The sequence below is a fragment of the Neopsephotus bourkii genome, unplaced genomic scaffold (assembly GCF_033783945.1).
Source record: "Neopsephotus bourkii isolate Nb327-2 ecotype Australia unplaced genomic scaffold, CSIRO-AGI_Nbou_v1 NB_994, whole genome shotgun sequence".
Classification (NCBI taxonomy): Eukaryota; Metazoa; Chordata; class Aves; order Psittaciformes; family Psittacidae; genus Neopsephotus; species Neopsephotus bourkii.
This window is the reverse complement of record NW_026901486.1, coordinates 4,036,396-4,046,755: the sequence shown is the minus strand read 5'-3', so window position 1 is coordinate 4,046,755 and position 10,360 is coordinate 4,036,396. Positions and strand designations below refer to the sequence as shown.

Here is a 10,360-nt window from a genome sequence, read left to right as displayed (position 1 = left end):
CTGTGGGGGATGGTGGTGGCTTTCTAATGGGACGTGAACATTTGAAGGGGTTCCTATTCCCATCACAGATCTCCTGTGTTCTCCTGGGAGGCTCCCTCCTTTCCTTTCTCCTCTCCTTACTGCTGCTGAACAGGTACTTACTGCTCCAGGTGTTGCAAAAGGGACAGGACACAGAGGTGCAGGAAACACCCTGGCCACCACACCAGGTGAGGTGTTAGGGGCAACGTGCCCCACCACAACTCCCCTCCACCTCCTTGTTCTGCTGCTTTGCTGCCCAGAACATTGTACAAAGCAGCCCCAAGCAGCTCTGTGCTGGCCATCCCCTGGCCCAGGCAGGAGAGGGGTGATGGGCTGGAGGCAGCTGTGTGCTGATGGGGTGGGTGAATTTCTGGGTACTTGGTTTCATCTTTTGTTTCTGCCTCGCCACTGACTTCTCAAGAAATCTGTTTGTGAGGCTGTTTCCTCTTGCTCAAAGCTCCTGACGTTGGCCAGCACATGGTCTGACGCAGCACCGTGGTGCCACAAGCCCTGTCACAACCCTGCTGCACGTATCGCCGGTCCCCGTGGGAAGCTGGTGCTGTTGGGTAACACCAAGACTTCTGCAGAACAAGTCAGAGTGTGGTACTGACCAGAGAAAAGAGTTGGTGATGAGGGGGTTTGTGAGGGGCCTGTGGTCACAGGGTAAGATGGAAGTGCATTAGATCTTGGTTTATTGATCAGTGTTACATCAGCGGGGAGGTGGGAGTGAGAGTCCTGCCTGAACCCAGGCCTTGGGGAGAAAACCCCTGAGGGTTTGGGAGCAAATAACCACCCTGCTCCATGATTAAATCCTTAACCCCAGAGAGGCGCTAGCACAGAACATCTGCTTAACTGAGGTGCCAAAATTGCCATCTCCTGACTGTATAATGGATGCTTGGATGTCCTATGTGACCAGTGGGTATCTCTGGAGCCTGCAGTCTGTCTTGCACCGGCACTTCCTTGTTTCCACTATGTAGGAAAACTGGGGTGCCTCCAGGTGGCAGCCCTGTCCACTCAAAACAGGGGTTTGTTTCTCCATTGAGATGATAAGGAGACGTTGGTAGTGGCTTTAATTTAGGATTCAGGACACCTTAGCGGCACGGGGGTAGGAGAAAGCTGTATGTGTTAGTGGTGATGCGCCTTGCTTTCATGCAATGGTAGAGCACTGGTAGGACTCATCCCGGACCAGAAGGTGTAGGACGTGGGCTCTAGGCTCTGCCAGCCTATGGACATGGTCAGAGGGTTGCAGGACTGACCCCACAGAATCCTGCCCAGGACCAGGCTGGTAAGAATCATGGGGGTGGAAGATGAGCATGAAACCAAGCACAGACCTTAGTGACTGCAGTGTTCCATTGAATGGTTACAGATAAGAACCTGGAAATATAACACAAAAATGTAATTATATTAAAAAACAAACCAACCAAACAAACCCCAACAAGTATAGACTGGAGTCCTACACAGAAATGACCACCACCACTAGCAAAAAGCTGCCTTCTGGCACTGGGTGATAGTCACCATCTACCCCTTTAGTGGTTGGGACACACTTAATAGCTGTTGGGAAGAGAGGTGGAAAGCTCAGGCTTCAGCCAGCTCTGCATCTGAATGCTTTAAGGACCTAGCTAGCTCATTGCTCACAGGTGCTTGGTGGTATTCAGGAACATGCCCTGTTTTCCAACCACAAATGAGATTTGTAGGCTGATCATGCAGACTTCGCAATTATTCTTCAATGCAGTGAAACAGCAGCGCGAAGAGTTGGTGTGTGGATTCCGGTTAGGCTAAGGAGAGAAGTCCCTTTTGTTTTATATCTTTAGTTAAGGATGAGGTTTTGTTTCTGTCACAATGCACAGAATTATTTCCAAATCATGTTTGAGACTTCCAGAAGAGGTTAACTAATGCTGTGAACTCCTGCACCCAGGGGAGCTCGGAATTAATGCAGTATTCAAGTGGGGAGATCAAAGCCCTGATACCAAATGAAATGCTAAGAGTTTTGCACAAGCAAAAACCTTCAAGACATTTCAGTGCAAGATGCTGGAACCAACCAATGGCTGCAGATGGTGAAAATCTGGCTCCATGGGATGGAGCTGGCCTTATTTGATGATCAAAGCAGGGGCTGACGGTAGCAAATCATTCACTGATAGTTATGGAGGTATTGGCCATGGTCAAGGATGCAAGGTACCATCTGGGAAGCTGTAGGGCAGAAGCAGAGGCAGCATTCTGCACCATCTTTCTCCCCAGATCCCAGCTCACACTACAAGCCTCTTGCTTCTTATCCCACATCGTATCCCACTGTGTAGTTCAGGAAGCTGCTCTACCTAGTGGCTATTTCTTTTTTCCTCTCTTTAACTACCAAGCAGCCCAACCCCAATGTTCTCATTCAGATGGCAGTTCTGTGATAGTCAGATCCTTTGAATAAACCAGAATTCAGCTGCCATCCTTTCATCCCTTGTTGCTTTGCTAAAAAAACCGACAAAACAAAGTATTGCAGAGAGAGTGCATTTTTCAAAGCCTCTGTCTTAGGGCAATATTTTCCTAACTCCCCAAATGCGATCAAGTCAACAATTTATAAGGGTAGAGTTAGGCCACTAATTAAGCAAGAACTGCAGGAAAAATTGAAGCGGGATCTACAGCATTGACCTGTCCTTTTTCAAATGCTAAGTTTATAAACGTGACCGTGCATTTCAAATGGGTCAAGAGAGCTTGGTTGCAAGCACCCAACACATGGCTGTGAATTAATATTTAATCAAACGTACAACATAGGGCTGAATATTAAAGCTTATCTTTGATTTTTACTTCCATGATTTTCTTGGCTTTCTAAACCCCTCTGAAAATACTTCAGTATTTCATAACAGTGTTACTCAGACGATATGTTTCTTAGCTTTGATTAAAGCTAGGGAGAATGTAAATCTACAAAGGGAAATCTAAGCATGACCTCAGCATGAAGTATGTGGGAAACTAATTTGGTTACATCCCTATTAGTAATGACAAATCAAATTGTTCCTCCTGTTAAATCACTAATACAGTAAGGTTTTGCAACTCAGCACATCGCACGCACGATAAATCAGTTCAGTCTGTACACAAATACTGAAGACTGCTTTAAGTCTGGTTGATTCCTGATTCCAGACTGTTGCAGGGCAGTTCAGTTGAGCCATCCTAGTTCCCTCGGTACCTGGAAAGAAAAAAACCTAAAGTTAATCCCTACTCCCATGTACCATATATTAAGCACTCAACATTTATAACCCTGCAGCTGATTGCTTAGCAACGTCTTTGGGAAGAAGGGCTCACCTGATGTGCTGTCAGGCGCTCTTCTGTGGCAGGGGATGAGGACAGATGAAATGAGGTCAGGCAGTGTAAGCTTATCCCATGCCGAGTGGTGTTTGCTCCACTCCGTAATGAAATTAATTGAGGTCATTTATTTGACCCTGTTTTATTGTTATAATTTGAAGCTATAATTTGAGGTGGCTCAAAGAGGCACAGTCTTATCTGTAATTACACCTTTATAATTACATTTATATTTTAAAGTAAACTTTTTCATGTATTGCTCTGAATGGACTATGTATGATAGAGAATGAGGTTGTCTTATACTGCTTTTCAGCCACAGCAGCATTAGTGAAAATGTGGACTATAAATGGGATGGGGAACTGTTGGAATCAGTCAGTTGTGTGCTATTTCATTTGATTTTATGAGAGTGCTTGATGTATCTTATATCTTAAGGTTAAAGCTCAGCCTAAACCCCTCTACAGGCCCAAAATCAAAGGTTAGGGCAATTGAATGAGACAAAGAAGAGCTGCTGTTGAGTCACATTAACTTTTAAAAGCTGCAGAGCCAGTGCAAAAAGGTTGTCCTCATCTGACCAAGCTCTAGGAGTTCACAGTGGAAGAAAAACCATGGACCATATACACCTCCAGACAGATGGTTGTGACTGTGGTGAGCAAGCAGTGAGGGACCAGCCCCGGCTGATGGTGAGCATAAATTGCATTGCTTGTTCTATTTAGCATCTCGCTTGGTGAGACCACGATACGGGTATAAAAGCACCTTTTGTCTACACAGCCAATTTGGCTGCCTCTGTTCCCCCAGGCTCTGCTCACCGGCTGTCTCCACGGCATGCATATGAGCTCCCTCCTGTCTCTGCTCTGGAGCAAACCAACTGGTTTCTCCCAAGGAGAATCCTTGACATGGCAGTCAGAGTTGTTTTTTCCAAGGCTGCACAGACAGAAGAACTTGTCATGAGCTGGATCAAACTCTACCCTGGACAATCCCCTACCCATCCCAGGAGGCATCATGTTCCACCAACTTACATGCCATGCTGCAGAACCCTGAACACCTTCACATCCAGCTGCAAAAACATCCTGCTGGCAGGCTGCCACCCAGTCCTTCCATCACTTGGGGAATTTAAACTTTAAAGAAATGAAGTTCCTGATACAATAATTATTGACCCAGGGTGTGTGGGGCTCTGCAGGGAGCTCACAGCATGAGGGCAACCATTGCCCTTCAGAGAGTGCTGGTCTTTAGCGGTGTGGACACAAGCCAAGCCGTAGCAATGAGCTTGGGTTAATGGTGCCTCCCAGGCGTTTTCCACAGCGGCAGCAAATGCACAGCCTTTGCCAAGTAACCAACACTCAGCATTTCCTTGTTTCTCCCTAAGATTATTTCTGGGCTTTGCAAACCTCTTATTCCTTGTGGGTCCCTGCTCCAACAGCAAAGTGATGGGGCCTATCTGGAGCTGTAAAAGTGGGTGATGCAGCAGGTCCATGTGGATGGGTCTGCACAGGCAGAATGAGGACACAAAGTGTGAGGAGCCCAGAACAAGGGAAGCAGCGAACCTGTGCAGGAACAAGAAAAATCTGGTGATGTTGCTGGAAGAAAACAGCTTGGAAATGAATCTCAACTGTACTCCATACTGGAGGGAATCTCCTGAAGCATGTAAGAAATCTGCCAATTTACATTAAATAGTTAAAAAGAAGGAGTTGAGATGTTTTTAGTGTAGCAAAACCCAAACTCACAGATTTAGTGAGAAAGAGGCAGTGAAAGGGTTCTAAGTTCTTTACTTACAAATAACCTTGGTGCAGCTAGCAGTGTATCCTGAACGTACCTCCTTCTCAGCAAAATAGTGCCCAAATTGAGAGCTGAGCTCTAAAGGGCACAGTTGACATCACCTTGGGTACCTGGTTCAGATCTCAGCAAATAAACATCTTTCATTTCTTATCTATATTTACTTCATAGTGTATGTATGTATTTGTAGCCAAGCATCTGTCTGTACTTGACTTATTCCCTTCTCTATTTAAACATGGACCTGAGAAGAATCATGGACAATCTCTAGTGAAGCCAATCACCTGTCACCAGCAATCAAAGCATTTATAGGAGATGTCCCAGCACATCTCTGCAAGGCCAATATATGTGAACATGGATTTGTAAAAGATGCACTAGAACTGACTGACAAAGGACCTGGCAGGCACTGCATGAACAAGCCCCACAAGAACCTCAAGGCCCAGCCACAGGTCAGTGTGGTTTGTTGTAGCTTGCCACAGTTTTCAGAAGTGACGTGGTATTTTTGCAGCCTTGGTTTTTCACTTTCCCACTTGAGGTGGTTTCATTCAAGGCGGCTGCTGTGAAAACGCTTGCTCATCTCCAAAAGAAAAAGAATTAACTTCTTAAGGTGCTTCACTTTGTGCACACAAAACCAATGGTCATTCCTGAAAAATCTGGCTGTGGAAACTATAACAGGGCTGGGAGAGCAGGGCCATAAAAGCACTGTGTTCTTCATGCAATACTTGTTCTAGTAGGAGACCAAACACTACCTTTTGGGGCTGCTTTCTCAAGCAGGGCAGCAGATACTTTAAGCAACCCAGGAACATTCTGTTAAACACAGTGAGTGTGATTAAACTGGGTGCAAATTCACTCCAACCACTTTGGTCTCCTTCACTTGCTGTGTCGTCTTCAGGTCCTTCAGAGCAGGTATCCCCCCTCCAAAATGTGTAGAGCCAAGTGATAGGGAATGAGACTTGATCAGGCAAAGCTGAAAAGGCTGGAGAAATGTCCTGTGACTCATTTCATACAAAGTCTGGGCTGGCTGGGGTGATATCAGTGGCTTCACCATCACGACCTCCAAAACTAAACACCCCACAGCTTCCTGGTCACTCTTATCCTTCCTCAGCATCTTGACACATCAGCAGCAGCCTTGGCTGTTCGAGCAGAAGTCTCCCCTGTGCAGTCTGTTATTAAATTCTCTTATGTCTTTATTAGATATCAGATGTGATGAAAGAAGGTGATGGCTCCAGGGAAATCTTGCATGAGGTGTGGGAATGGGATGTTAATGGAATAGGGAAGACACAAAGTCTACAAGTGTAATGATCTTCTAATGTCCCCGTGAGAGTATTAGGATACAGAACTCTTATTTTTTCTTTTCCACCCAAAGAAAATGCACTTGAGGAGTATATAGAGCAAGGTGCTTATCTCTTCCCTACCCAATGCTGCTCTCTTCTGTTTTAAGGATGGTTTTGGTGTCTTTGGTTTTTATTATTTTGCTGTTCTGCAATCTCCATCAATTTTATCTCATGTATTAGTATAGCAAATGAGTTCTTTCTATGTTCCATTTCAGAGCAAAATGGCAAAATCACTGCAGAATCAGCAGTTATCAGTTAAACAGGAAAGGGGAAGATGGATGCAGACCACAGAACTAAACCCCAAGGAGCTGGTGTGTGGCAGGGGCCTGCCCAAGGCAGGAGGAGGCAAACCCAGGGCCCCAGGTAAATAACTGAATAGCTTAAAATGCTGCCCTATGTTACCCTTGTATTCCTTAATTTAAGAGGTGTTAAAACAGAGAGAGGGTTGAAAGAATATGGTGTGAATTATTTAAATGGAGGTGCTTAAAAGCTCAAGAAATGCAGACAAATGGTTAAACCTGTATGTTCAGGAGGGCTGTGTTTACATTAGCTTCAGTACTCATCCCTTCTGGTGTGCCCTGCACGCATGTGCACGTCCTACTCCTTCCTTCCTTCATTCCAAAAAGGCATCTTGTGAGTGCCTATGATACCAGCAGTAATTGTAAAGTTAGGTTTTCACACCAGAAACCCTCCTTTCTTTCACCATGGCTACAGGCTCCCCCCATGCTGAAGGAGGTCCATGAAGGCAGCTGTACAGGGGAAGAGGTGTTCATGCAGACTTCTCCTTAATTGACCCTTGCAGTACAGCCTGAAAGATGCTATAGGATGGACATCACACAACTGCCCTCAGACTTAGGATATATTTAAGAATTAAGGTGAATCAAAACATCTTAGAAGTTTCAACTGAGATTTTCTTGTATTAAATTTCCAGAGGACTGGAAATTTACCAGTATTATCTTCCTTTAGAAGATAAAAAAGGACATTTTTAGGGTTTAAACTTCCTTCTAGCTGTAAATTAATTTGAAATTTGTGGTTATTTCTAATCAGGAATGCATTTTGCACTGCAAGTACTGCATCCTGGTGAAGGATGTGCCCTGTCTTCTGTACACAACACAGAAAGGATCTTCCCTTTCAGTGAAAACCCCAGCCAAAGCCAAAGGTGGGGGTGAGGATGGCTGGTTCCAAAAGAGAAGCCCATGTACTCCTGGATCCCAGCTCTTGTCACGGTTTCATGTCTGGCATCATTGTGCTGTTTGTAAGCAGGTTTCCCTTGAGTCTCCCTGATGAGTGTACATGCCCACAGGACAGCAGGACACTGCACACAACTCCTCTGGTTTGAGAAAGCAAACCGGAGCTCAGTTTGCTCCCAGAACACGTCTACATTGCAGCTGCGTTATTAGTTGGCTCTTGGGCTCCCCTTGAGCTCAGTGGTCTGATGCAGCTGCTTGTAACTGCACAAAACCCTGTCCTTCACGAGGAAGGTGTGTTGTCTTTGGCCAGCTGGGATGTGTTTCTTGGATTGCTTCAAGAATAGTTTCTGCTTTAATAGACCTGAGCAGCTGATGATCTTAACGCTTGCTCTAATTGCTGTTTAACTTCAGAACTGGTTTAATGTGTGCAGCAGCAGGAGTTACAAAGAAAATACCCTACCAGAATTTAAATAATAATATTTAAACAAAAATTCAAAGCCTTTATATGTATAGGGAGAGACTCAAACACATGTGGAGCTTTTTAGGCTCTGGGTGTAAAACAGTGTAATCACAGAAACAACAGGATTGGCCATAAGGGTGAGAGCTTGTGTCCTGAAAACCAGAAAGCAAGCAGACTGTGCAAATTGCTTTCTAATGGATTTCTTAAGGTGCTGAAGGAGACTTGTTGGTTAATCTAAGCTAAATCCAAGTTTAATTCTTGTTTTGTTACCATTTGTCAGGATGTTGATCGGGAACTGGAATGGTGTTGATCCAGGATTGCTGGAAACAGATGTGCTACTGAAACCTGCCATATTTTACCTTTGAATTGCCTGTGCACAGGATTGGCATGTTAAAGCCAACCTGCAACCAGGGCCTGGTTCTCTTCTTGCAGAATTGGCACTGGGGTGAATCTCTGATTCAGCACAGTATTTCAGCACAGGCCAAGCACTATTTACACAGAAAGGACAGCAAATCTCTTCCTGCTTTTTAGCCCCCTCATGCTGCCTGGAGCTCTGTGCAAATCTCTCCAGAACCGTCCCTTATGGATGAGGCTTTGCCCTTCTGCCCTCAGACCTGTGAAGAGCTGGGAGATGCAGGAGGGATGGCAGCCCTGCAGAAAGCTCAGTCCTCCCTCCTGTCCCACAAAGGAGAGGGAACAGCTCTGATGGAGATGAGCAATGTTATAATCCAGCAGCAGAACCATATGCTGGCACGTTTTCACAGCCTAAGCAGGCTGCAGGTGAGACAATGACCAAAATCCAGCTAACATCCAACTGGAAATTTAAGACATTGGCTTAAGGAAACCTGCATGCCCAGAAGGTCTGCTGGGGACCGAAACACCCAACAAACTGATCATCGATGCTCCACAGTGACATGATTGTGTGACTTAGCAACATGGGGAATAAGGAATGCATCCGAGCAAACAAGTGTTTTATTACTGCAAACACTGGCATGGCCACGGAGAGACCTGTGCTCCTGCAAACAACCCCTCAGCACAGACAGCTCCACAAATCTTGTCATTTCCTAGGAAATCACTCTTGTGTCACACCAAAACCCCTTCCCTACTCTCAATGCTGCAAGTCAGTGGAAGCCAGAAAGTGGATGGGGCCTTGCTCTTCATTGCAGCATCTGCAAGTGTCTGTGTCTGCTGGGGGTAAAGCTGAGCTGTGATCCTGCCCTTCAGGGAAGTGGAAGGGTTCGGATTGGTCTCAGCCTGGCTTACATCTCTGTGCACTAAAGAATATGCATATTTGTATGTCCACAGGAAAATAACACACCACCTCTCCTTTGCTGAGGACATCTTTTATAAGCACTGAAAACCCCTGTGAAGTAAACCCTGTGAGTACCATGAGCAATGCCATGACTGTCCCCTTGCAGTAACACAGGTCTGCAAGCCCTGTACACAGATTTATCAGCAGAGTTTCTCTCCATTGACACGACCCTTCACAGTGTCACACATGAGCCAAATCAGTATTCTTGGGATGGCAGGAAATGCTTTTTCCTCCAAGTGTTTCCATGAGCAGCAGGGCTCTGATCCTGCTGAGCCCTGCGCACACAGAAGTTTTTCCCAGTCTTCTTCAACTCTGGCTTGGCTGAAGGCTGGGGCAAGCAAAAGTGCAGGCCTGCCATATAAAGTGAGGCTTAGCTTCTCAGTTCCTTTGTGTTTTCCTAGAGTCACAGATTGGTTTGGGTTGGAAGGGATCTTAAAGCTCATCCAGTTTCAACCCCCTGCCACAGGCAGGGACACCTTCCACTAGAGCAGGTTGCTCTGAGCCCAGTCCAACCTGGCCTTGAACACTGACAGGTATGGGGCAGCCACAGCTTCTCTGGGCACCCTGTGCTAGTGCTTCAGCACCCTCACAGGGAAGAGCTTCTTCCTTGTATTTGATCTAAATCTGCCCTCTTTCAGTTTGAAGTCATTTTTCCTTATCCTATCACTCCATGCCCTTGTCAAAAAGTCCCTCCCCAGGTTTGTTGTAGTCCCCTTTGACACTGTGGGATGTGTATATTTGCAAATAATTTTTACTAAAACTGAGGGCCTCTGGATACAGCTGTTCTCTAAAATCAATGACACTTCTGAGCCATCACCGCCTCCAGCCCAGCCGTAACTCAGCTGTCCTGCAGCGGTTAAATGCAATCAGGAATTAAAGCACTGCCTTTGGGGGGGTTGTGTGTTTTGGCTTATTTTTGGCTGGTGGGGCTTTTTTTAATTCTCACTGTGTAGCACTGAGCCTTTCTGCCTTTGAGTTCAAACTGATGCTATGGGAATCA

At 45.7% G+C, this 10,360-nt stretch overlaps 1 long non-coding RNA gene across 1 annotated transcript; it reads right to left on the bottom strand.

The window, feature by feature from the left end:
- Window positions 1-2,778: 2,778 nt before the first annotated feature.
- Window positions 2,779-3,406, bottom strand: LOC133215702 (uncharacterized). Its single transcript, XR_009726469.1, has 2 exons — window positions 3,301-3,406; window positions 2,779-3,184 (listed from the first exon to the last, which is right to left on the bottom strand). It is a non-coding gene; the product is annotated as an uncharacterized LOC133215702 (long non-coding RNA).
- Window positions 3,407-10,360: the final 6,954 nt, after the last annotated feature.